General features: G+C 47.0%; 2 protein-coding genes across 3 annotated transcripts in view; one reads left to right on the plus strand and one right to left on the minus strand.

Moving 5' to 3' along the window:
- LOC147737217 (uncharacterized) overlaps positions 1-23,217 on the minus strand; it is a 202,780-nt gene that overhangs the window by 16,912 nt on the left and 162,651 nt on the right.
- LOC147737218 (uncharacterized) overlaps positions 6,265-23,217 on the plus strand; it is a 98,014-nt gene continuing 81,061 nt past the window's right edge. Inside the window, exon 1 of one of the 2 annotated variants that reach the window (XM_086919460.1) lies at positions 6,265-6,450. The gene's annotated coding sequence lies outside the window, so the exon portion shown is untranslated. The remainder of the gene's footprint in view (positions 6,451-23,217) is intronic. The other variant, XM_086919483.1, reaches the window with a different exon arrangement.

Below are 23,217 nucleotides of genomic sequence, written 5' to 3' on the forward strand. Positions count from 1 at the left end.
GTGATGCCAGGCAGGCAGGCAGGCGGATAGAAGCGCATGCACTGGACACATGCACTTCTGGAAAGCCGCATTTTTTAGAGCTTAGTTTAGCTCTTAGTTTAGCCCCAATAGTCTCTTCCTATTCATTCCTTGCGGAATGGAATAGGACGAGACCTAAAAAACATTTGTTTCAAAAAGCTTTACATTTAAAATGCGATTGTCTTAGAAGCATTCAGAGTAATTTTAAAAGCGATACATTCAATCGTTCAAAATACTCTGGCTTAAAAAGACTGTGCAAACAAGCAAGTTCTCAGTTAGTATTCTCTGGTACCGTGGGTCTGACCTGTGTCAGTTTCTCTGATTCTTCCTGTTTCTCTTGTTAAGCCATGGCAGCTTCTTGAGCTGTGCAGGGTGTGGGCATCTTGAAGGGCAGCCCCAGCTCTACCCCTTCCAATCCCCCCAATGAACGCGCTACGGCTTAGCAAGAGAAACAGGAAGAATCTGATCTGAGCCTCTTGTCACCATACATTAGGAATAAACAGACTTGCTGAATAAATGTTGAAAAAATGTAACAGACTCACTCAGTAACTCGAATGACTCAGCGAGCCTGTCTGCTCTGACACTTCTCGAAAGTTAGGGAAGGATTAGCAGAATGAGCAGCTTCTACTCCCATGGGACCACCGAGAGCAAAGGAGATACAGTGGCCCCGGCTCAACCCCGACCCCTTTTTGAAGAATATTGAAATACACATGTAGCTGGGGTGGTTGACAGGGAGGATCTAGATCAGTGATACTCAAAGAACGGCCCGGGGGCCGCATACGGCCCTCCAGGTCTTTACATGCGGACGCCTGGGCAGCACCAGCACTGGGCTGCCGTTTACTCGACTCAGCACTAACATGGAAAAAAAAAACATATGTATACAGCAAACACTTCTTTAAAGGTTAATTGCAGTTAGGAAAAGGAGGTAACTAGGCCTTTAACTTTAGGAACACCTTCATTCTGGCATCAGTGCGGGCCTCGGTCACACCATAGACCAAACTTTGAGGCCCCCGGGAAAATGTTTGTGAGTACCCGTGACCTAGATCATCAAAAGGCGGGAGTAGTTAGACAGGAGGACAAAACAGAAGCATGCATCTCTAAAAGGCACAAACAGGAACCAATGAAAACAAGCATTGTCATAGCCAATAGGTTGCACCTTTGGGACCTTATAATTGTTTAGCCATGCAACAGTTGATGTTGTTTCACCAAGGATATTGTGCTGGATAACTAAACACTTATAAGGTCCCAGAGGCGAGACCTACTGGCTATGCCAATGCTTGTTTACCTGATGGGCATTGGCTGACCGCTACCTGGTTACTGAGGCCCTAGTGAGGTTGAGGCATATTAGGGGGAGTTTTAGCCACATCAGATGATGCTGTGCAGGCCCAGGTCCAGGTACAATGAGGCGCAGTCGCTGCTGCCTGGAAGTGTGTTCTTTCACTTTCAATTGACGGGGCTGCCCCCCTTTACTCTGGTGAAAGCCAAAAACGGAATTCAAGTCGATCTTCTCCAGTCCTGTCAAGTATCACGCATCACATGTGACAATCATGCATTTCAGAGTGGTGTTCCGCAACACCGCACTGAAATCATTGTCACGCATTTACAGCTCGCCAGCTGTGTGCCACCGGCGGCGCCTGTGCACGCACCTGTGCGCCGGCTCTGCTTCTCTGAGAGAGGTGGTGCCAGCCAGCAGCTGCTTGCTGGGCTCTGAGTCAGAGTTCATAAATAGTTAAAGAAGATCCACTGACTGCTCTCAGCTCTGGGGCAGCTGCGAGCGCCACAATGTATCTGCCCAGGCAGCTTGTGCAGTCTCGTGCCTGGCTCCAGGCAGGCTGCATTGTAATTATCTCCTGCGACGCCCTGCGGCTAAACGGACACACAGTGCGCTGCCAATTACCGGGGGCGGGGCCTACCCTCAGCAGTCGTTGCTCCTGGCTGTCAATCACACTGCGGCACTGTGGGGGGTGGCCGGGATAATTATCCAGATGTGACCGCCGTAGTCCCAGTGGTTGCTCCTGCTGTGGAATATCCAGATGTGACATGCTCTCTGCCTCGGCTCCCTCACGTCCTGGGACACAGGAGGAAGGAAGTGAGGTTGGTCAGAAGTGGCAGGGGACTCGAATCTGAGTCGAGTGAATCCTGCAGTGTCTGCGCATATTTGCGCATATTTGATTGCAATGGTAGGTGACCGTAGAGCCTGAGGAAGAATGGACTCGAATCTGAGTTGAGTGAATCCTGTAGGGTCTGCGCATATTTGTTTGCAATGGTAGGGGACCGTAGAGCCTGAGGAGGAATGGACTTGAATCTGAGTCGAGTGAATCCTGCAGCGTCTGCGCATATTTGTTTGCAATGGTAGGTGACCGTAGAGCCTGAGGAGGAATGGACTCGAATCTGAGGCGAGTTAATCCTGCAGGTTCTGCGCATATTTGTTTGCAATGGTAGGGGACCGTAGAGCCTGAGGAGGAATGGACTCGAATCTGAGTCGAGTGAATCTTGCAGCGTCTGCGCATATTTGTTTGCAATGGTAGGTGACCGTAGAGCCTGAGGAGGAATGGACTCCAATCTGAGTCGAGTGAATCCTGCAGTGTCTGCGCATATTTGTTTGCAATGGTAGGGGACCGTAGAGCCTGACGAGGAATGGACTCGAATCTGAGTCGAGTGAATCCTGCAGTGTCTGCGCATATTTGTTTGCAATGGTAGGGGACCGTAGAGCCTGATGAGGAATGGACTCGAATCTGAGGCGAGTGAATCCTGCAGGGTCTGCGCATATTTGTTTGCAATGGTAGGGGACCGTAGAGCCTGAGGAGGAATGGACTCGAATCTGAGGCGAGTGAATCCTGCAGTGTCTGTGCATATTTGTTTGCAATGGTAGGTGACCGTAGAGCCTGAGGAGGAATGGACTCGAATCTGAGTCGAGTGAACCCTGCAGTGTCTGTGCATATTTGTTTGCAATGGTAGGGGACCGTAGAGCCTGAGGAGGAATGGACTCGAATCTGAGGTGAGTGAATCCTGCAGGGTCTGCGCATATTTGTTTGCAATGGTAAGTGACCGTAGAGACTGAGGAGGAATGGACTCGAATCTGAGTCGAGTGAATCCTGCAGGGTCTGCACATATTTGTTTGCAATGGTAGGTGACCGTTGAGCCTGAGGAGGAATAGACTCGAATCTGAGTCGAGTGAATCCTGCAGCGTCTGAGCATATTTGTTTGCAATGGTAGGTTACCGTAGAGCCTGAGGAGGAATGGACTTGAATCTGAGGCGAGTGAATCCTGCAGGGTCTGCGCATATTTGTTTGCAATGGTAGGGGACCGTAGAGCCTGAGGAGGAATGGACTCGAATCTGAGGCGAGTGAATCCTGCAGCGTCTGCACATATTTGTTTGCAATGGTAGGGGACCGTAGAGCCTGAGGAGGAATGGACTCGAATCTGAGGCGAGTGAATCCTGCAGGGTCTGCGCATATTTGTTTGCAATGGTAGGTGACCGTAGAGCCTGAGGAGGAATGTACCGTTTTTTTGGGGCCGGTGGCTGTATTACGTTCAAAATAAGGTTGACTTGTTCTAACAGCTTGTAAGTGAACGCAGTGCATGGTCTCGTACGTTTTTTGCAAACTGCATTAGGACTAAGCATGGCAGTTATTGTGTGTTTTTTTGCAGGTGTAGAAAGTATTGTTGCTTTTTATATTTGTATGTTACGGTGTTGTGATCGGTTGCACGTTGTTGGTAGTGTCTCACAGAGAGCAGTTAATAAAAGCAGATTCGCTGCGTTTACCTAATAGGCTTTGACCATATTTAATCGCACTTACACGTCTATCAGCTAGCCTCAAAGATCCCCGTTTTTTTCGTTGCATTCTTCCACTTCTCGGAACTAATGAGCATCACCGGGCTCTAGATGGGAGAGGGAGCAGTTGTGGCTCATTTGCTGCCACATTCACAGCGGTAGTTGTTGACTCAAGCTCTGGCTTTGGTCAACCACCACAGCTGTTCAACGTGGCTGCTTAGAAAATAAACACACTGCACCCAAATACCTTAACTGTAAAGTAGTGTTTAAGACGTTTTTCATCTGTGACGAACACTTGCTCTAATATATATGATTACGAATTTAGCTTTAAGAGTTTACCCACAGGTGTGTATGTATGATTGTGTGTATATCTATCTCCTACTGGCGGTCGCAAATAAGTTAACTGTGTAGCTTCGGTGAGCCGGACCATTACACTGTGGCTGCTCACTTTACTGGTGTGACATTTTAAAGTAATACTGCCTGCCGTGCTGTGGTCGCTGTGTGTGTGTCGCAGCCTCTCATGAGGCTTGCCCAGAAATCAGGCTTCCATGCCAGTACTGACTGCGTCGGCCAGAGTCCTAAAGTCAGCTGACTAATTAATTTATGGTAGAGGCCCGACGCAGCTGAGCTCTGTGTTAAGGCCTCTCACATCCTGTTGTATAGTCCTGTGATTCTGCCGTCTAAACACAAGTCCTTGCTCTTGTTTGCTGGTAATTCTTAGCGGAGCCATGTGAGTCCTGCTTTCTAGATGTCCGCATTTTATTGTTTTCTAGTGGTGATGTCTGAGGCTGGTATTAGTAGTTACTTCACAAGCCTTACATTAATCCTGCTTACAGCATTCGCCTATGAATAAGGTTGCCCCTGCAGTGGCAGCCTTACTAACTCTGTTGTTCACCCCACTCCAAGTGACCTGTCATGTACAACAATCACCACCCGATAAAGGTGTTTTGTTTTATACTCCTTGTTTCACCATGCTCCTTATCTTTTCTTTTGGCATTTTTTCCGCCTTTTTATCCTTATTCGCCTTATGTGCCATCCAAAATTCACAAGTTTATTATATGATCAGCATTGTACAAGAGAAGCAATTAAATAACAATACAATAAAACACATACTTCCTATCACTTTTATGAAATATGTAAGTAAAGAAGACTCGGTGTCAAGAACAGGAAAATGGTCACGGTCTTCAATGCTTGTCATGTGAAGTGATGCCTGCCCTCTTTCATAGCAGCCAAGCTTATGTGTGACATTTTGATAATGTCAATATAATTATGAGTTACCCACGCAGGCCTTTCTTTCTCATTGCTCAAATAGGTCTAATTTCTGATATTTATACGTTTCCCTCGTCCTCATTGCTCGATTTTTTTGCTCGCAAGAAACAGTCACTCATAGTTGTTGAAATGTCACTCATATTTATCCTGAAATTATGAAAATGTCACACATAGCAGTCTGAAACCTTGGCAGCTATGCTTCTCATCACAGGCTTTTCAGGCGAAAAAAATGTCAATGTTTGCTGAGGCCTTCAAAAGAGTGACCCAACTCCACCAATGAGAGCCAATGAGCATTGTGGATACAAAATAATCATCGATCGATGCAGACAACAACAACAGATGAATCCCGGACAGCAGGCTCGAGACCCTCCCAGCCCCAGACAATCTTTGTATCTCTGGACCTCACCTGGGGTTCAATGTGGGGCCTGCTGTGGGTCTTGACCTCACCTGGGGTTCAATGTGGGGCCTGTTGTGCTCCCTGCTGTGGGTCTTGACCTCACCTGGGGTTCAATGTGGGGCCCGTTGTGCTCCCTGCTGTGGGTCTTGACCTCACCTGGGGTGGGTCTTGACCTCACCTGGGGTTCAATGCGGGGCCTGCTGTGCTCCCTGCTGTGGGTCTTAACCTCACCTGGGGTTTCCTGTGGGGCCTGTTGTGCTCCCTGTTGAGACTGAGGCCAGGACTGAACCATGTGCGCTGGGTTCAAAGGGGGCCTGATCATAGACACCTGCGCATGCGCTGGGGATAGACACTGCTTCCCACAGTGCCGATTAAAGAGACCTTGGATAACTGCGCATGCGCTGGGGATAGACACTGCTTCCCACAGTGCAGATTAAAGAGACCTTGGAATAACTGCGCATGCGCCGACACCAGATAGCATGTAAGAACGATTCTTTCTTTCGTTCACAGCAGAGTAAAGGGCAACAGCTCAGCGCCAGCACAGGTCCGCCTGGGGACACGATAAATGAGAGACAACAGCTGCCTCCGGCCACGGAGCACGAGGCGCCTCGCGCCACAGCACGCGCTGAGATGTATTTCAGTGCAAAGCTCCTCGGTTCGGCTCCTCTATGTGGAGGGTAGTGTCTTTGCTCTGCGCAGGCGCAGTGAGACTGAGTATCCCCTGTCCAGGGCTGTTCACAGTCTGTTCCCCGCCCAAGGACCTAACTCGGCGCCCGGAAGTGGTGTCTTCGCTTCGCACATGCGCAGCTGTGGCGCGCGGTCCTGGTGTGATGGATGTTTACTTCGCGCGTGCGATGGTGGATCGTGGGGAATAACACACCGGGCCCCACACACTCCTCACAGGCATTCGGGCCCCCGGTGCCGGACTCAGGCAGGCTGCCCCCCTCTCCCCCAGGGCCTGCAGCCCCCACTGACCGGTGCTCAAGCAGAGGTGAGGGAGGCCTCTGACCCCGCGCGCTGCATTTTTATTTATTTATTTTTATTTATTTATGCATTTTTATATAGCGCGGACTTTACCCGAGGGCGTCAGAGCGCTTCACATTAGGAACAGAAATGAAACATAATGAGAAACATTCTAATAGAGCAGATTACAAAAGCTTACGTTACATAAGGTAATAGTGACAATTGTGAGCAAACAAAAACATGAGGTAGTAAAAATTGTGAGCAACCAAAAATACATGATGCATGTCACATCCAATGTCCAGACGTTGAATGAAGAGCATCAATGCAGCTGCACCAGCAGGAGGGAGCTGCACTGGGGGAGGTGGAAGCTGAAGGGGATCCCTGCAGGGTCTGTGTGTGACCTCGAGGATGCATTGGAGACCAGGAGCATGGATTGAAGCGCTGTGAAGTCCTGGCCTCTGCAGCACTATGAGCATGCATGGCACTATTTCAAATAGTAATAGTAAGAGAGGCCACCATAAGAATGAGCACAAATTACCAGGGACTATAACAGCACCTCCCCGACCACAGAGTGGAAGAGAGGCGACTCCCCACCCACAGAGTGGAAGAGAGGCGTCCACAGAAATGTGCACAAATAACCAGGGACTATAACAACACCCTCCCCGCCCACAGAGTGTAAGAGAGGCCACCATAAGAATGAGCACAAATAACTAGGGACTATTACATCACCCTCCCACCCACAGAGTGTAACAGAGGCGACCGTAACAATGAGCACAAATAACCAGGGACTATTTAGGATTTGGCAAGGGTATAACAGCACCCTCCCTACCAACAAAGTGGAATGGGCCCCTTGGGTCCCAGCCCTGAAAGTGCCACCGTAGCAAATGTATGCATGTGGGATGGTGTCTGCTGTGTAAATGTATGCATGTGGGTTAGTGTCTGCTGTGTCAAATGTATGCATGTGGGATGGTGTCTGCTGTGTCAAATGTATGCATTGGGATGGTGTCTGCTGTGTTAAATGTTCAGCATGCTCTTTAGGCAGTCCTCGAACAGAAATGAAAAACAAAGTTAGTTTGTCATTCAGTTTAGCCAGTCTCGGAGAGGCCTGATTTATGGTATAATCTCCAAATTGCACTTGCTATGCTATGAACTTTGTTTTTTAGGCTAGCGTGCTGTCATGAATAATCAAATCAGTTAGATCTTCTGAGCAGCTGCAGTGCCTGCTTGCCTTATGTTACTGAGAGCTGCAGTCACGCAGTCTGACTCTGGTTAGTGCCCTTCCATTTCTGGTGCTTTGTAGTAGTTTTAAGATCTTTTTAGAGGTTCCTATTATTCAAATGACTGTCATTTCTGATTTTTATACGTTTCCCTCATCTTTATCGCATGATTTTGCTCATGGTAAAGTGTCACTCATAGATGTTCAAATGTCACTCATAATTACAATGAACTTATGAAAATGTCACACATTGCAATCTGAAACCTTGACAGCTAAGAAATAGTGAAATAGTGAATTAACTTGCAATGTGAATTAACTTGCAATGCACTCTAAGCCTTCATATACATAATTAATAGTTTACTACTTGTCCTGGTAGACCCTAACTGCATGTCTGCATGTGTGTTATACCAGGGTCTCCACCTTTTCAATAGTTAGAGCTAATTCTGATCGAAGACAATCAGATTGAAGAGAATCATCCTAATCTACTGCCTATATTATGTGGCTTCGCTAAGGGTAGATAAATGCCAAGCAACTTAATTTCTGCCCTAGAGCGCCCAGTCCTGCTGCAGTAAGTACATTCAAAAAACCGGGGTGGTTGGGCCCAGTGGGAAAGAGGGTAGGCAGGGCCACAATATTGTATAAACTAGGGGATTTTTGCCTAAACCTCAAATGTTGGTTGAAACAATGAATGCTGGTTGACGGATAAACAAAACTTTATTAGTTTACCCTGACAATGATTTATGTCTTTTACTTTTGACTCAGTTATCAAAATATTTTTTCTTTTTTCGCACACAAACAGAAGATCGCCTTCAACTTAATGTATGGCCATATACAGTTTGAAAAACAGATTGTGAATATGTACTGTGAAAAAACACAACAGTGAACATGTGAATAAATATACATCAACAATGTGTACGTGATTGTGACATGGACAAATTGATCATAAACATTATGAAAAAATTGATAATACACAATAAGAAAATCACAATAATCAATAAACAACTTGGGGAATAGGAGACTTTTCAAAATCAAACCCCAAAACCTGAGATAGAATGAATCAGTACAACTCAGGAGAAAATGCCCATTTCTGCACCAGTAACATTGTCATTAAATGTCTAAGAGGGAGAAATGCCGACGCGTTTCGAATCCCGTTACGTAGTTTACAGGATTCTCATCAGGGCGGTGTGATTCGGGTCCATGAGAACTATTTATGAAAAGGAAAAGAATTGTTTTAGAAACCAGGGTCCTCAAGCCAAAATGTTAATAGAAATGTACGCATGCCTAGATGCGGCATACCTCGTGTGATTCTTGCCCAAGGATGCTCTTGCTTATTGGGTTCGTCTATGCCGTGGAAATGAACTGCAACAGAGTGAGATTTGGGTCAGTGCACCGTTGTAGCGGGAGCCGAAAGTTGCTCACCTTAGACGGTGTACGGGGAAAGGAAAAAGTATTACCTATATTTTTCGTGGTCCGGCGGCAAGTGTGCCGTTGGCCGGGATAAATTGTTTCTTTGATGACCTGGTTACATCTCTGCAAGAAAATTACAAAAAATGGAGGTTGGTGTGAGTCCGCTACCACGTGGGGCTAGTGTGTGCACGGGGTAAGGAAACTTACTTGTGTATGGGTCTGCCGGCGCGGAAAAATCGTTGCTCTGGTATTTGAATAATTTCTTTCTGTGTGATTCAGAAGGGACAAGGGGAAAAAAGAATCACTCGCTTTTCTCACCTCGCTATCGTCGTGCTGGATGCTGGTGAAGCAGAGGGATTCCAGTGCCTTTCATCCCACTCCTCGCGGAACCCGCTTCGCGGGTCCCGCAGCGCCACTGGGAGCAACTTGGTCTGAGGGGCTGAGAGAGGACAGAGTTTAGCAGGCAAGGCTGCGAGCGCAAGGGGCCGGACTTCGTGCCCCAGAAGTCCCGGCTACCCTCGCTCCCTGCCATCGGGCCGCTCTCCTTGCCTGACACGCCCCCCTCACACTCATCATCTTAAATTGTTTGCAGCACCTGGAGGCAGCGGGACGCTTTTCTCACCTCGCTATCGTCATGCTGGATGCTGGTGAAGCAGAGGGATTCCAGTGCCTTTCATCCCACTCCTCACGGAACCCGCTTCGCGGGTCCCGCAGCGCCACTGGGAGCAACTTGGTCTGAGGGGCTGAGAGAGGGCAGAGTTTAGCAGGCAAGGCTGCGAGCGCAAGGGGCCGGACTTCGTGTCCCAGAAGTCCCGGCTACCCTCGCCCCTGCCATCGGGCCGCTCTCCTTGCCTGACACGCCCCCCTCACACTCATCATCTTAAATTGTTTGCAGCACCTGGAGGCAGCGGGACGCTTTTCTCACCTCGCTATCGTCGTGCTGGATGCAGGTGAAGCAGAGGGATTCCAGTGCCTTTCATCCCACTCCTTCGTGTCCCAGAAGTCCCGGCTACCCTCGCCCCCTGCCATCGGGCCGCTCTCCTTGCCTGACACGCCCCCCTCACTCAACACTGACCAACGTATATATGGGAGGTCTCTATACCGGGAGAAGCCCGGGACAAGGGCGGGACCGTCTGTGGCCGTCCGGGGCCTAAGGAGGCCGGGCTGGGCCACCTTACTAACATTTTCTTCTTAATTTTAAGTCTTTTTAACTGGTATTAACTATTCGTTATTGTTTGAGACTAAAGTGACGTTTGAGTCCCCATATTTGGAAGGAAAAATCTTGTGGCTTTGTTGATTGAATACTGAGGTTGGTGTTAATCTTGCTCGTTGTATTTTAAAAAAAATGACTTTAAGGTCTGGTAAAGAGAGGCAAGTTCAGGTCTCCACCTCCAATGGTACTTTTACTGGAACAATTGATCAATTTTTTTAAACGTTCAACTGCTATACTGGAGAAGGAGATCGCTTTAGTTGAAAAACGCCTTTCGCTTGATATCATTACAGGCAAGCGTTCTTCACTAGGTAAAATTAATGAGGCTGTCTCCCCTGTCCCACTCTCCACGTTGAATACAGATAGCCTTCTTGACAATGCAGAAGCAGTGTTGGTAACTGCTCCTGAGACTCACACTGTGGAGATAGTGGGTTCAAACCAAGAAAGTGCATTTAATACTGCGCATGATAATTTACCAAACGGTGGGACCATTTACCTAGATCAGTCCAGGGAGAATTCTGGTCTCTCGGACTCACCAAAACTTAATATTAGTACTGAACAAATGGATTCCCTTTCCCAATCACAACATACACCCACTCATAAGGATAGACTCACCGGACATAGAGGAACAAACTGAGGGGCTGGAAAACGTCACTCTATCCCCCCCACAGCTTCCTAACACTAACGCTGCTGTCCAGTCAGGGGAAGGTGAGACCATAATTAGCATTACAGAAGGGATATTTTTGGCTAAAATTGAGTTGCTATTTAAATCTCTACTTTTACCGCTATTTGAAAGGACAAGGTTATTAAACACCAAAATGGATTCCTTAGATATGCTAGTGAAAGATAATATAGCGACCTCTGACAGAATCCTTGCCAGCCTAGCATCTGCTGGTTTGACCCCTCCTGTCCCGACCATCCCGAAGCCCACCATCATGAATAATAAAGCAGGGGGTAATAGTTCTAAAACGGGACCCTCTATACCAAAGGCCCCGCAACAAAAAACTGTACCCGCTCCCAAGAAAGCAACTTCTACAGAGAACTCTTCAAGGCCTAAGCCCGTAAAAAATCTTCAGGTCCAGAAAAACCCCACTTCCACTAGGGGTCATAACACAAGCCACCAGCCCATCGCCAAACCCATCCCAAAGAAACAGTGTGTGAACCTCCCACCAGAGTCAGTGCCTTATACTATCATCTTAACTGGCGTGGCTCCGCTTGTAGATGGTAAGAGGGAAACACACAAGGATCTTTATAATAAGGTTACATTCTGGCTCAATAAAAACCGGCCACTCCCTCCTAACCTAAATCCCGAAATACTTAATGTAAGGAGGGTGGATTGGATAGGTTTTGGTAAGAAAGACCTTGAGGGGAATTGTGTGGTAATTAGTTTTAGAGAGCCTTGGGTTGCTGAATTCATCTGCAGGGAACCAAGATTCGGAAGAGTTGGGGATGTGCAAACGTTATCGTTGCATTACTTTTATCCAGCTTTATATGCAAATAGATCCCAAACTCCGTTTCATCACACCAGAAGGGACAGGTCTAGAGGGAGATTTCATTTTGACACTCCGCTTTATCCAATGTTCTATCCCCACCTTGCGAACCGGTTTGCTCCCCTTTCCGGTCTGGAAGGTGTGGATTGACATGACGTAGAACCTTTGGTCACTGGGCTTTCTAGTGCTGTAGTAATCTGCTCCCCAAATAACGTGAGTGCCCCTAGGGAAGAGAATGTCTCAGGGTCAAGTGCAATAACACAGAGGGTGGTAATAAGGGAAACATTTTCAACCAGTATCCCTAGACCTTCGATCTCTGAGGATGTTGTGAATTTAGTTGCCAATACGGCAGAGAAACCAACTCACACCCTCGCAGTCTTGTCATGGAATATAGCGGGTTTAAAGGGGAAAATGTCAGAGGCTGACTGGGGCTCCTTTATGGATTTACATGATGTAATTATCTTACAAGAAAGTTGGTCAACTGACGCTATTTATCGGGTTGGCTACCTTAATTATTATAAACCAGCCTGTAAAGGACCTAAGGGACGCCCTTCAGGAGGTCTGGTTATTTGGATAAGACAATCCCTAGCCATTACTATTACAGACCTTCCTACTCCGAGCAATGACATTCTAGCCTTGAAATTATCCGGTAAAAATAACCAGGACCTTTTCCTGATTAATATATATGCAAGAGGGCAACCAGGTGGGAAGCCTGCGGGAGTGGTAGCTGAACTAGATTCCCTATTGAATAATATTAGTAGAGACAAATGTGTCATGGTGGCAGGAGATTTCAACTGTTCTTTCGAACCGTTTCCTAACCTTGACAGTGGGGGATATGGGGAAATTGATCAGATTTGGAATATTCCCCCTTTGTCTATTCCTCCAATTAAAAAAGTTACGGAGGCAGTTATGCAGTGGTTGGGTTTTTGTCTTGAATGGGATTTGCGTGCAGCGAATGGAAGGACCAAATCAGACTTGATGGGAAAGGTTACATTTGATAATTCCCAGAAATCGAGCCGCATTGAATATTTTGTGTTAAGGATAGAGTTTTGGAAAATATTGGAGGACATGGAAGTAGTCACAAGACCAGAGAGTGATCATAATCCCCTGGTAATAAAATTATCAGTGTATGAGGGTCTCCTCATGAATTCTGCAACCAATATTGCTACAGCAGATGCTGGTCTTACGAATGATTGCAGAAGGGTACGATGGGCTAGGTTCCTAGACAACCCTGCTACTACCAATAGGGTTGCTACAGAGGTCTTAGCGGCTACAAATTTGATGGTACCCATACTTGATGCTGGGACCTCACTTGATTAAATCCGGACGATTCATGAGTCTCTTTTTACTAAAATTAAGTCTTTTTTTATTGAACCCGTAAAAGGAAGAAATAATGGCCCAGTACAAACAAGGATGAAATTGTATGACAAGACTTGTCGCATTGCCCATAGCTCTCTGTTAACTGCTATCAAATCCAAATCACCTACGGATATAAGGATAGCAAGGGTTAATTATAGGAAAGCACTTAAAGTGGCAAAAACCAATTGGGATGATCAGCGTTGGTTAGATTTATATCAGGCAAGTACTTCATCTAACCGACAAAAATTTTGGGAGGTTGTGAAATGGGGAGGGTCGGGGGAACTGCATACTCCGGTAAACCATGTCCCTGCAGAGCAATGGGTCAAGCATTATGAGGCGCAGTTCAGCAACACGGAACGGATCTCCCTTACTATTAGGGAAGATGCCAGTGTTCAGTCTGAGGTGCCCCCACTTGATCACATTGTTTTTACTGAAACTGAAGCTATTTCTGCTCTTAAACAAGTGCAGAATGGCAAAGCCCCTGGCATGGACTGCATCCCTGCAGACCTCTTTAAGTATGATCAAACACACTGGGTCCCGTACATAACAATTTTAGCAAATGCGATAGCCAGAGGGACTAGGATCCCAAACTCCTGGAAAGGGGCTGAGATCTTGCCTGTGCACAAAAAAGGGGATAGATCTGATGCGGGAAACTACCGACCCATCAGCCTCATCGATGCCCTACAAAAGGTAATAGCCAGAATGCTGTTGGGGAAAATCCATACGTGGATGTCAGAAGTCGATATTCTGTCTCCACTGCAGGCGGGTTTCAGGGCTCACATTAGCACAGTTGATCAGATATTAAGATTTGTCATGATCTATTGGAAAACTGTGTTACTGAGAGATGGGAAGATTTTCGCTGCATTTGTGGACCTCAAATCAGCGTTTGATCTTTTCCCCAGAGGGAAGATGTGGGCAGCTTTGAGAAGGATAGGGGTCCCTATTGCACTACTAGAACTCACCATTAGGATGCATGAGGGAAACTTTGCAAGAGTCAGATGGGGTCGCCAGGGCCAGGTCACCGAATCCTTCCCCGTGACCCGCGGTGTGAGGCAGGGCTGTGTCCTGGCCCCCACCCTATTCATACTCTTCATTAATCAGGTGGTTAAGTTCCTCTCAGAAACCCCTACTGATGCTCCATCACTGGATGGGACTAAATTCCCTCTTTTAATTTTTGCAGACGATACTCTCATACTGGCCAAAACACAGAAGGGTTTACAGGTAGCAATAAATAAATGTATGGACTTTTGCAATGAGAACGATCTTGAAATTAATATTAATAAAACCAAGTTCATGGTCCTGACAAAGAAAAAACCATTGAGGGGCCATGTTTTAATGAATGGGTCTAGACTGGAGCAGGTTGATGTAATGACTTATCTTGGTGTTACTTTGGATTATAGGCTGCGATGGAAAGAGCAAATAGCGGCACTTAGTCTGAAATTTGCTCGCCTGTCCGGTTGTCTAGTAAAGGAGCAGCGGTGTTCCCTGACCAAAAGAGTACTGCCCGCACTTAAAATTTATAGTGCTAAAACTAGCTCAGCCATATTATATGGGGCCGATATTTGGGGTTGTGTGGACTTGGCTGTCCTAGATAGGATACAGAATAAATTCCTTCGAAATTTAGTCAGTCTCCCTCCCTCAACACCAGTCCTACCACTCTTGATGGATATGGGCATTTATTCCATTAAACACCAGGCCCTCTATAGGATGGTGGCGTTATGGAGACGCATATGGTCTACCCCGGAACTGGCCATGTTTGCCCTTGAATTACAGGATGTGAGAATGCAACAAGGGGCGGGTGATATACCATGGCTAAAGCAAATTAAGAATACTCTCACCGAAATGGGTCTTCCCTTGCTTTGGTCTGAGCCGGGTTCTCATACCTTTCCTACAAAGAAAGAATTTAAACTTCTCTTTTGGTCCATGGTAAAAACGGAACATGTCGCTCTCTCAGAGAAATCGAACTTGACAGGCCAGTTTTTGCTCCATAAAGCAGTTCCCCATAAAGAAGTATATTGGGATGTTATCCTTAAAACATTAGATAGGAAACTATACCATCAGTTTCGTGTAGGTACACTGCCTCTTAGGGTTTTTACTAGTGGCTGGCAGAAGACTGAGTCAACCTTCTGCCCTTGTTGTACCGATTGTAAAGAAACACTAGGTCATTTTTTATTTGTTTGTACTGCTTATCGTGAACCACGTTATAAGTGGCTAAAACCTATATGTACTAGACTAAACACCCGAGTGAGCAGTGAAGCATTGTACATTTTGAGAACTAACACTTCTGAATGGCTATCCATTGGATTGGCCAAATTCCTTGGGTGGGCTTGGCTAATAAGGATTAAGTCAGTTCATAGCATCTTGACCTAAATAACTCATATAATATGTTAGTCTACTATTTTTTGGTCTTTGACTTTACCAGTATTGATGATCTGCCTTTTATATTAATATACGCTTAAATGTTTCAACAAATTTGTCTTGACGTCTTTATATGTTTGTTTAATTGAGATTTTTAACTATTCTTGTCTTGTTTTTTCTGATTTTGCTTAGTATGCTCATACAAATATTTATGACTTTATGACTTTGTCACACTAATTGTATTTTATGTAATTTTTGTTTATATGTGTGTCTTTTATGATGAAAAATCGAAATAAAGACGTTAAAAACTGAAACTGAAAACTGAATTTCTTTCTGTGTGATTCAGAAGGGACAAGGGGAAAAAAGAATCACTCAGCTGGTTGTTAACTTTTCAGAATGGAAAAAGTTCGCAGTGTTTTGGGTCTAGGGCTTACCGTTCAACTGTGCGGTTAGCACCACTCGTCAATCTCACTCCAACACGGCACACTCTGGTTGTAGGTGTCCGCGGCGGTGCCGGTTGAAACATACATATCCCATGGGATTTTCTTGTGACCAATCAGGACCTGTGTGGTCACGGATGCATTATGATGTCTTCTGGGATTTGATGTTCAGGCGTGAATCTATGGTTCTCAAGCCCTATTAACTTCGCTTAGACTGTTCAAGCCCTTGTTGACACTGTCGAATTTTAGAATCAAGAATGCCTCTTTGCGCAATAGCATGGTATCGACATCAGACTGATGTTTAGAATCTATCCAAACCAATGTTGTCCATTTGAACTCATTTTCGCTGTGGTTGTTATTAACAAAATGTTCAACCATTGGTGCGGACATTACTTTTTTCATTATTCGCGAGCGATGTTGGGTTATTCTTGCATTGATGGGTTGGCTTGTCTTGCCAATGTACACTCTGTTGCACGGACATACCACAGCATAGACCACATTTCTGGTCTTGCAATTTGTGAATGCTTTGTGTTTCCATTTAACACCATTATGGATGAATGTATTGCCTTCCAGTGTTGTTGAACACGATACGCAATTGCCACATTTGTGGTGCCCACATATAGGTTTCAGATTCCACTGTGCTATAAGGTCACTTTTTGGTGGCCAAACCAAAGTTAGCATTAACCGCGAGGATTATAATGCACTTAAGAGTATATGGTATGGCTATATCATAGAACAGCTATAAGGAGATGGTTCCGAAAGCTGCAGAGGGGCTCAGCTCATGCTAGAGCACCCTCTCACATAAAACCAAGCACTCTGCCTCCAGGATTGTCAAGGCCTGCCATAGGAGTGACTTATAGGTGCATATGTGTCTATATGTGAAGGTGGGTATAGGTATACTATATCCCAGTAAGGGGTGATTACACCACCTTACCCAGGCTGAGTGAACAGACCTGTGGTGTCGGTTTGGAGGGCCGGCCAGGAGTGGCACAATACATGCTGCAGCCCCTAGTAGGCCTTGGATGCACCTATGCCCTGGGTACCTATGGTACACTATACAGGGGCTCACAAAAGTGACCCAATACCCAATCTGGTATGTACCTAAAGTACATGGTAACAATATAGAGAGAATGCAGCTAGGCTGTGGTCCTGATTAGCAGGGCCACAGGCAGCCTAGAGTCGAAAAACCAGTGAAGCACAGCAAAAAGTGGGGGTAACCATAGGAAGCAGACCCTTCTCTCCTACATATTCCATGTCTGGTTTGTGAGTGACAGGGACTGGGGTGGCTCCAGGAGGCAGGGTGAGTCAGCACTAGGCTGAATAGACCTATCTGCATTTGGAGTGGTGGGAAGAGTAGCACCTGGGCCTGAATAGGGCTGTGCCTGCCTTCCACAATGCTGGCTCCACCTCCTGTGTGGTGTCTGATGACCCTGGCCCGCACTGACAAAGGAAGAAGTTGTGCACTGGCCGAGTGCACCCAGAACTGGTTTGGGCTGGACACAGCCACCCTCTGCCTTCAGAGGACACAGGATTTTGCAGTATAAATATTAGGGCCCAGACCCCAGAACTTTGGATCACTTCTGGGAATCAAGACAAACCTTTGCCAAGGAGAAGAACCAAGGAAGCTGAAGGAGAAGTGTTGTTGGGATTGGCCTGCAGTGGTTGCTTTATTGCCAAGGAGAGGAGAAAAGGAACTTTGTGTGTACTTTTACTATCTTGAAGAAGATCTCCAAGGGCTTGATGCTTGAAGCTGAGCTTGCCTCCTGTTCTGAAGTCTCAGGGACACAAAGACTTCACCACCAGCTCCCCTTGAATTTTCTTGCTGGGAATTCTACTTGCCGAGAGGTACCTACTGTTGTTTGGGCCCTCTGAGAAGACTGCGTGTCGCTTGGAGCTGGAAGCGCGACGCAACAAGGAGAATCGTGTCGCCCCCACAGCAGTCGCCGAAGAAGCATGCCGCCACCGCAGCTGTTCGCCGTCACATCACAGATGAAGGTTGTCGCATCACCGGAGAAGCGTTTTGTCACCGTCGAATCACCGGAGAAGCGTGTTGCAGGGCCTGTCGCTGGTCAGAAGTTACTGAGTTCGCCGTCGGGCGTGCACGCATCGCATCCAACGTTGTCGCATCACATGAAGGACGCAATTTTATTGCACCGGATTGTCGCGCCGCGTCGTCACCGGGCTGCAGTAAGAAACGACGCATCAACTCCCCACATAGTAAGGAAGCGAACTCCCCTGCTCAGTAGTAAGGAACCAACGCATCCTCCCTCCTGAGTGTAAGGAATGGTGCATCATCTTCCCTGCGATCCTTTTGCTTGTTTTGCGTGACGCATCTAAGGTACTTTGAGAGCAAAGTGTTGCAGTTACCATCTACATTGAATTAAGCTATTTCTACAATTTTAAAGTCTATTTTTGATTACAGTATTGTGGATTTTTGTTGTTTGGTCTTTAAATCTATTCAGTCTATTAAAGGTTACTTATTTTTCCTTACTGGTGTGGTGTCCATTTGTTGTGTTTTCACTGTATATCCTGTATGTGTTTACACATGCTTTACACACTGCCTCTGAGATAAACCTGTCTGCTCGTGCCAAGCTACCAAGGGGGTGAGCAGAGGTAATCTTAGAAGTGTAGCCCCTTACCCTGACTAGAAACAAGGGTCCCTATTTGGTCAAAGGTACCTACCTCTTCCAACTAGAGATCCCCATTTCTAACATTGGTGGTCAGCGCTGAGGGTTTGGACTTGCATTTGTGACTCATACACAGTGATTGATGTACACTACTAGTGAGTGCAGACCATAACACAACCCCATACCTTTTGGTAGAATTTTCCTTGGAACTTCTTTTTGAGAACTACCAACTGTTTTTCACCATGAGCAAAGCAGCATCCATTGCATCTGTTGACATTGATTTTGAAGACGTGTCTTACCTCAAAGCTGCTTGCTGGAAATTTAAAGTCTCTATGAAAGCCTCACCAAGAAAGAGGTATACCAGAAGGCGCTGAAGGCCTGGGTAAAATGTAGGAATGCCATTGAGCGTCCTGAAGAGCCTAGGGAGGAGGTAGAGAATTTAGATGGGCAGCTAGAGGGCCCAGTGGGCCTGGATGGGAGGAAAGTGCCTTCCAGAGCAGGCAGCAGTGTTTCTTCAAAGGACCTGTCCCCAAGAGAGTTGGAGGACAAGGAGAGAGATAGAGTGCATAAGATGGAGGTGGCCAAGCTCAAAATAGACGTGCAGATGGAGTTGGAGAATAAGAAATTGGCCTTGGCGGAGGAACAAAGAATTCATTTGCAGCATGCGAGAATGTTGAGGGAATTGGAATTGAAAGCTAAGACTTTAGAAATTTCTCCCTTTGGTGGCAGCGCACCGTCCATGCCTGTAGAATTGAGTGTTTATTCCCAAGGACGTCATTAAGGAGTTTCATAAGAATGAATATATTGGGCAATGGTTTAAGGCCTATGAGGTAGCTATGACATCCTGAGAAGGATTGGGGAGCGTTGTTGTGGGGGCGGTTTCTCAGTGATGGGCGGGATACCTTATTGGATTTGCCTTCTGAAGATCAGACTTCCTATGTGAACATAAAAGAAGCCTTAATATCCAGGTATGGGTTGACCCCAGAGCTTTATAGACAAAGGTTTAGGAATTGTAAGAAACTGGAGTATAGCACTTGGGTAGAATATGTTTCTTTCTTTGGCAGAGCATTGGATTGTTTGGTGAAGGGTAGCAAAGTGAATGATTTTGAAGCACTCTATAATTTGATTGCATGGGAGCACGTGTCCAATAATTGTTTTCCAGAGCTACGCCAGCACCTTATTGATAGCAAGCTGACTAACCCTTGAGGTTCCGTGACGATTGTAAGTGGTGTTTTCGACTCGCACGAATATGGTCGAGTCTGGTATCTATGAACCGCAAATGACGAGTTTAGTGGGTGTACGCGTTTTCGCTGTACTAGCCTAAGCCGTTCGTCTGTTTCGTGGGTTTCTTCATCTGAACCCACGGATCTCCCACCGGTGATTGTTATTCGGATGCGCGGGACATTGGCGAGTGAGAGGTCGGCGGAGCATAGCTGGCGGTTGGGGATGTAGAAGGAGAGCCGTCTGTTGAGGTAGGCTGGGCCGGTCTTGTGGAGTGCCTTATGTGCGTGGGTAAGGAGCTTGAAGGATATCCTCTTGTTGACGGGGAGCCAGTGCAGGTTTCTCAGGTGGGGGGGTGATGTGGCTGTGGCATGGTACGTCGAGGATCAGTCCTGCCGAGGCATTTTGGATGCGTTGTAGTCGTTTGATGAGCTTGGTCTGAGCTTCACGTAGAGGACGTTTCTGTAGTCAAGTCTGCTGCTGACGAGGGCCTGGGTGTCTTTCTTGCATCCGTCGGGATCCGTCAGTTGATCTTGCGGAGCATGCTGAGGGTGTTGAAGCAGGAGGAGGAGATGGCATTGACCTGCTTAGTCATTGAGAGCTTGAGTCGAGGGTGATCCCCAGGTTGCGTGCGTGGTCCGTGGGTGTCGGGGCAGCCCCCAGTGCTGTCGGCCACCAGGAGTCGTCCCGCGCTGAAGGGTTGGAGACGAGGAAGAGGACCTCCGTCTTGTCCACTCGGCGATGGCCATCATTCCTTCTTGGAGGTTGTCTTTGGCGGTGGCGGGGTCCTTGGTGAGGGAGAGGATCAGCTGAGTGTCATCGGTGTAGGAGATTATGTTGTGGTCAGGCTACGTAAATGTTGAACAGCGTCGGGCTGAGGGAGGATCCCTGGGGTACACCGCAGATGATCTCAGAGGCTTTGGAACAGAATGGGGTGAGGCGGACGCTCTGGGTTCTGCCGGAGAGGAAGGAGGTGGTCCAATCCAGAGCCTTGTCTCGGATCCCTGCGGCGTGGAGGCGTTCGTGTAGTGTGCAGTGGCAGATGGTGTCAGAAGAGTGTGGGGGACAAGGGTAAACAGAGGAAGTTCCAGAAAGGGCCCCAAAGTAATACCCAAGAGAACCAAGGGATGGGTGCTCAGCCTCCCCTGAGAAGAAGTCAGGGGCCATGACAGGTAAACATGTTCATAGGGGACCCCTGAAATGTTTTTTGTGTGTTGAAGAGGGCCACCGTTTCTATGATCCCCAGTGCCCACAGAGATGTAAGACAGCGCCCACTGGTGCACCGCCCCTGCAGATGGCTAGTGTAGCCCTGGGTGAGGAGATGGGAGCCCAAGGTGGGTGGGGTGCCGCGGAGATGTCCACAGTCTCTTTAGGAGACTGTGAGGTGCTCCCCAGGACCCAGTTGCCTTATAACACTAAAATGTTCAGGCAGTGGGTGACCATCAATGGCCATAGAGTGGAGGCTCTTAGAGACACCGGAGCCAGTGTGACAGCTGTCAGTTGTCGGCTGGTGTCAGGGGAGCTGCTTGAGCTGACCCATTGGCAGCAGGAAGGGGGACCCTCCAGGGAAGAGTTCTGTGAGGAGCAGAAAAAGTGCCCTTCTCTTGCGGGTTTGCAGCAACAGGCTGCATACCAGGCAGCAGGTTATCAGTCTGGATCACATTGGATCTACTGGGAGAAAGGTTTCCTGTATAGTGAGCCTAAGGTTGCTGAGCCTGGGTCAGCCCGTGTGCTGGTCACACCCATGCGCTTCAGAGCCTTCCTACTGGGTTTGCCAATGCCCCCACCTTAATTAAAATTTGCCCAAAAAATCCCTGGCGTCTACTGGGCTTTTTGCCCCCGGGGGGGCAGATTGGGGGCTACTGCACCATCTGCCCCCCCTGGGGGGGTCAGAAAGACTGTATTTTTTGCGGGGGAGGGAGTGGGGGCATGGGCATGCCCGTTTTGGAAGCCCTCACCCTAATTCAAATTTGCCCTAAAAAAATCCCTGGCGTCTTGTGGGCTTTTTGCCCCCCCAGGGGGGGTAAAAAGACTAAATGACACCCGAAAAATTTGGGGGGAGCAAAAGCCCTTGCCCAAGGGGCCCCTCCCTGGTGTCTAGTGGGTGGATCCCTTTCCAATGATACATTTCCCGTCTTTCTACGTGCCCAGGGGGCTGAGATAGCCCCCTGAGCCAATAGAAAGTGAAACTGAAATGAGCCTAAAGGCTCATTTCAGTTTCAGTTTCTGTGCAATAACGACAGCACAACATGCATGCTGATCGTCATAGCACAGAAACCAGGGAGGGGGCCTCAGGAGCTGGGGAAGCTCTACCCCAGCTCCCAAGCTCACAGGGGAATAATAGAAATCCCTCTGCTGTCTGCAGCAGAGGGATTTTGTGCCCCTAGCCTCATGACGAAATGGTTCCGTCATGAGCACAGGGACACCGATGCTCATGACGGAACCATTCCGTCATGAGCATCCAAGGGGTTAAGTAGCAGGCAGAAAAGAAGCAATGTACCACCAACGAGCAAGAGCACATGGGAAAACCCACCAAAGTCACTGGAAAAAATAGAATGAATAAAAGCAGGTATAACACCAAATGTAGTCTTAAATGATGACACCAGGCCGGTTCCCACAAGTTTGAAAAAATGAGCCAGTCCTTCGGTGTCAGACGCATTAAATATTTGGTGTATTAACTCCCCAAAATGGAGCAGGAGATTTGTATTCAGCAGTGACTTAATCTCACTTGAAGTTCTAGTTTCTAGCCACCTGCAATTTGAAGGTCTCTAGCGACTTCTTGTTGAAACAATTGTGCTTTGAGTCTGCTTAACTTGTTGAAGTCTGTCTTCAAAGTTGGAATTGAGGGCCACAGCGAGGTATCAAAAACTTCCCTGTGTAGGTGGAAAGAGAACATTGCTGCAACATGTAACACATTGGGAAATGGTTACTATATATAGGATGGCTGCCCGTAAGCCGCAACAATTATGGTTATTCAGGATAAGATAACTACCATTAGAAAGTAAAGTTAGCGTGGGAATTATCGTAGGGACTGGAGTCCCTTCTAAAAAACATGCCAAATTAGGAGCTGACACGTTGCAAGCGCCATGCAATTTAACTTGTTTACATACTTAGGAATTTCCTACGGTAGAATCACAGTCCTCCCCTGTAAGGTAATGATATAACCCCTTGTATTAACCAGACCGAAGATTCGGTCTCAGCTATAGTGAAAGGTAACTGATCCAACTTTTCAATGTGTAGCATAGTGTATGTTGCGTTTTTAATAGACACAAGTTTCTGTTTATCTGTCAGATTAAATGGTAAAAAATAAGGCAGAATCATTCAAATATTCCCATGGAACTTTCCCATTCTTCAACATTTGCAATGTCCAACCAAACTGCATTACAGACTGTAATTGATTTTGACCATGGTATAGCACAGATACATCATTTTGAACGATGTCAATCACAGATGAAACAATTTTATCC

This window comes from Lissotriton vulgaris, chromosome 1_1 (genome assembly GCF_964263255.1).
Source record: "Lissotriton vulgaris chromosome 1_1, aLisVul1.2, whole genome shotgun sequence".
Taxonomy (NCBI): Eukaryota; Metazoa; Chordata; class Amphibia; order Caudata; family Salamandridae; genus Lissotriton; species Lissotriton vulgaris.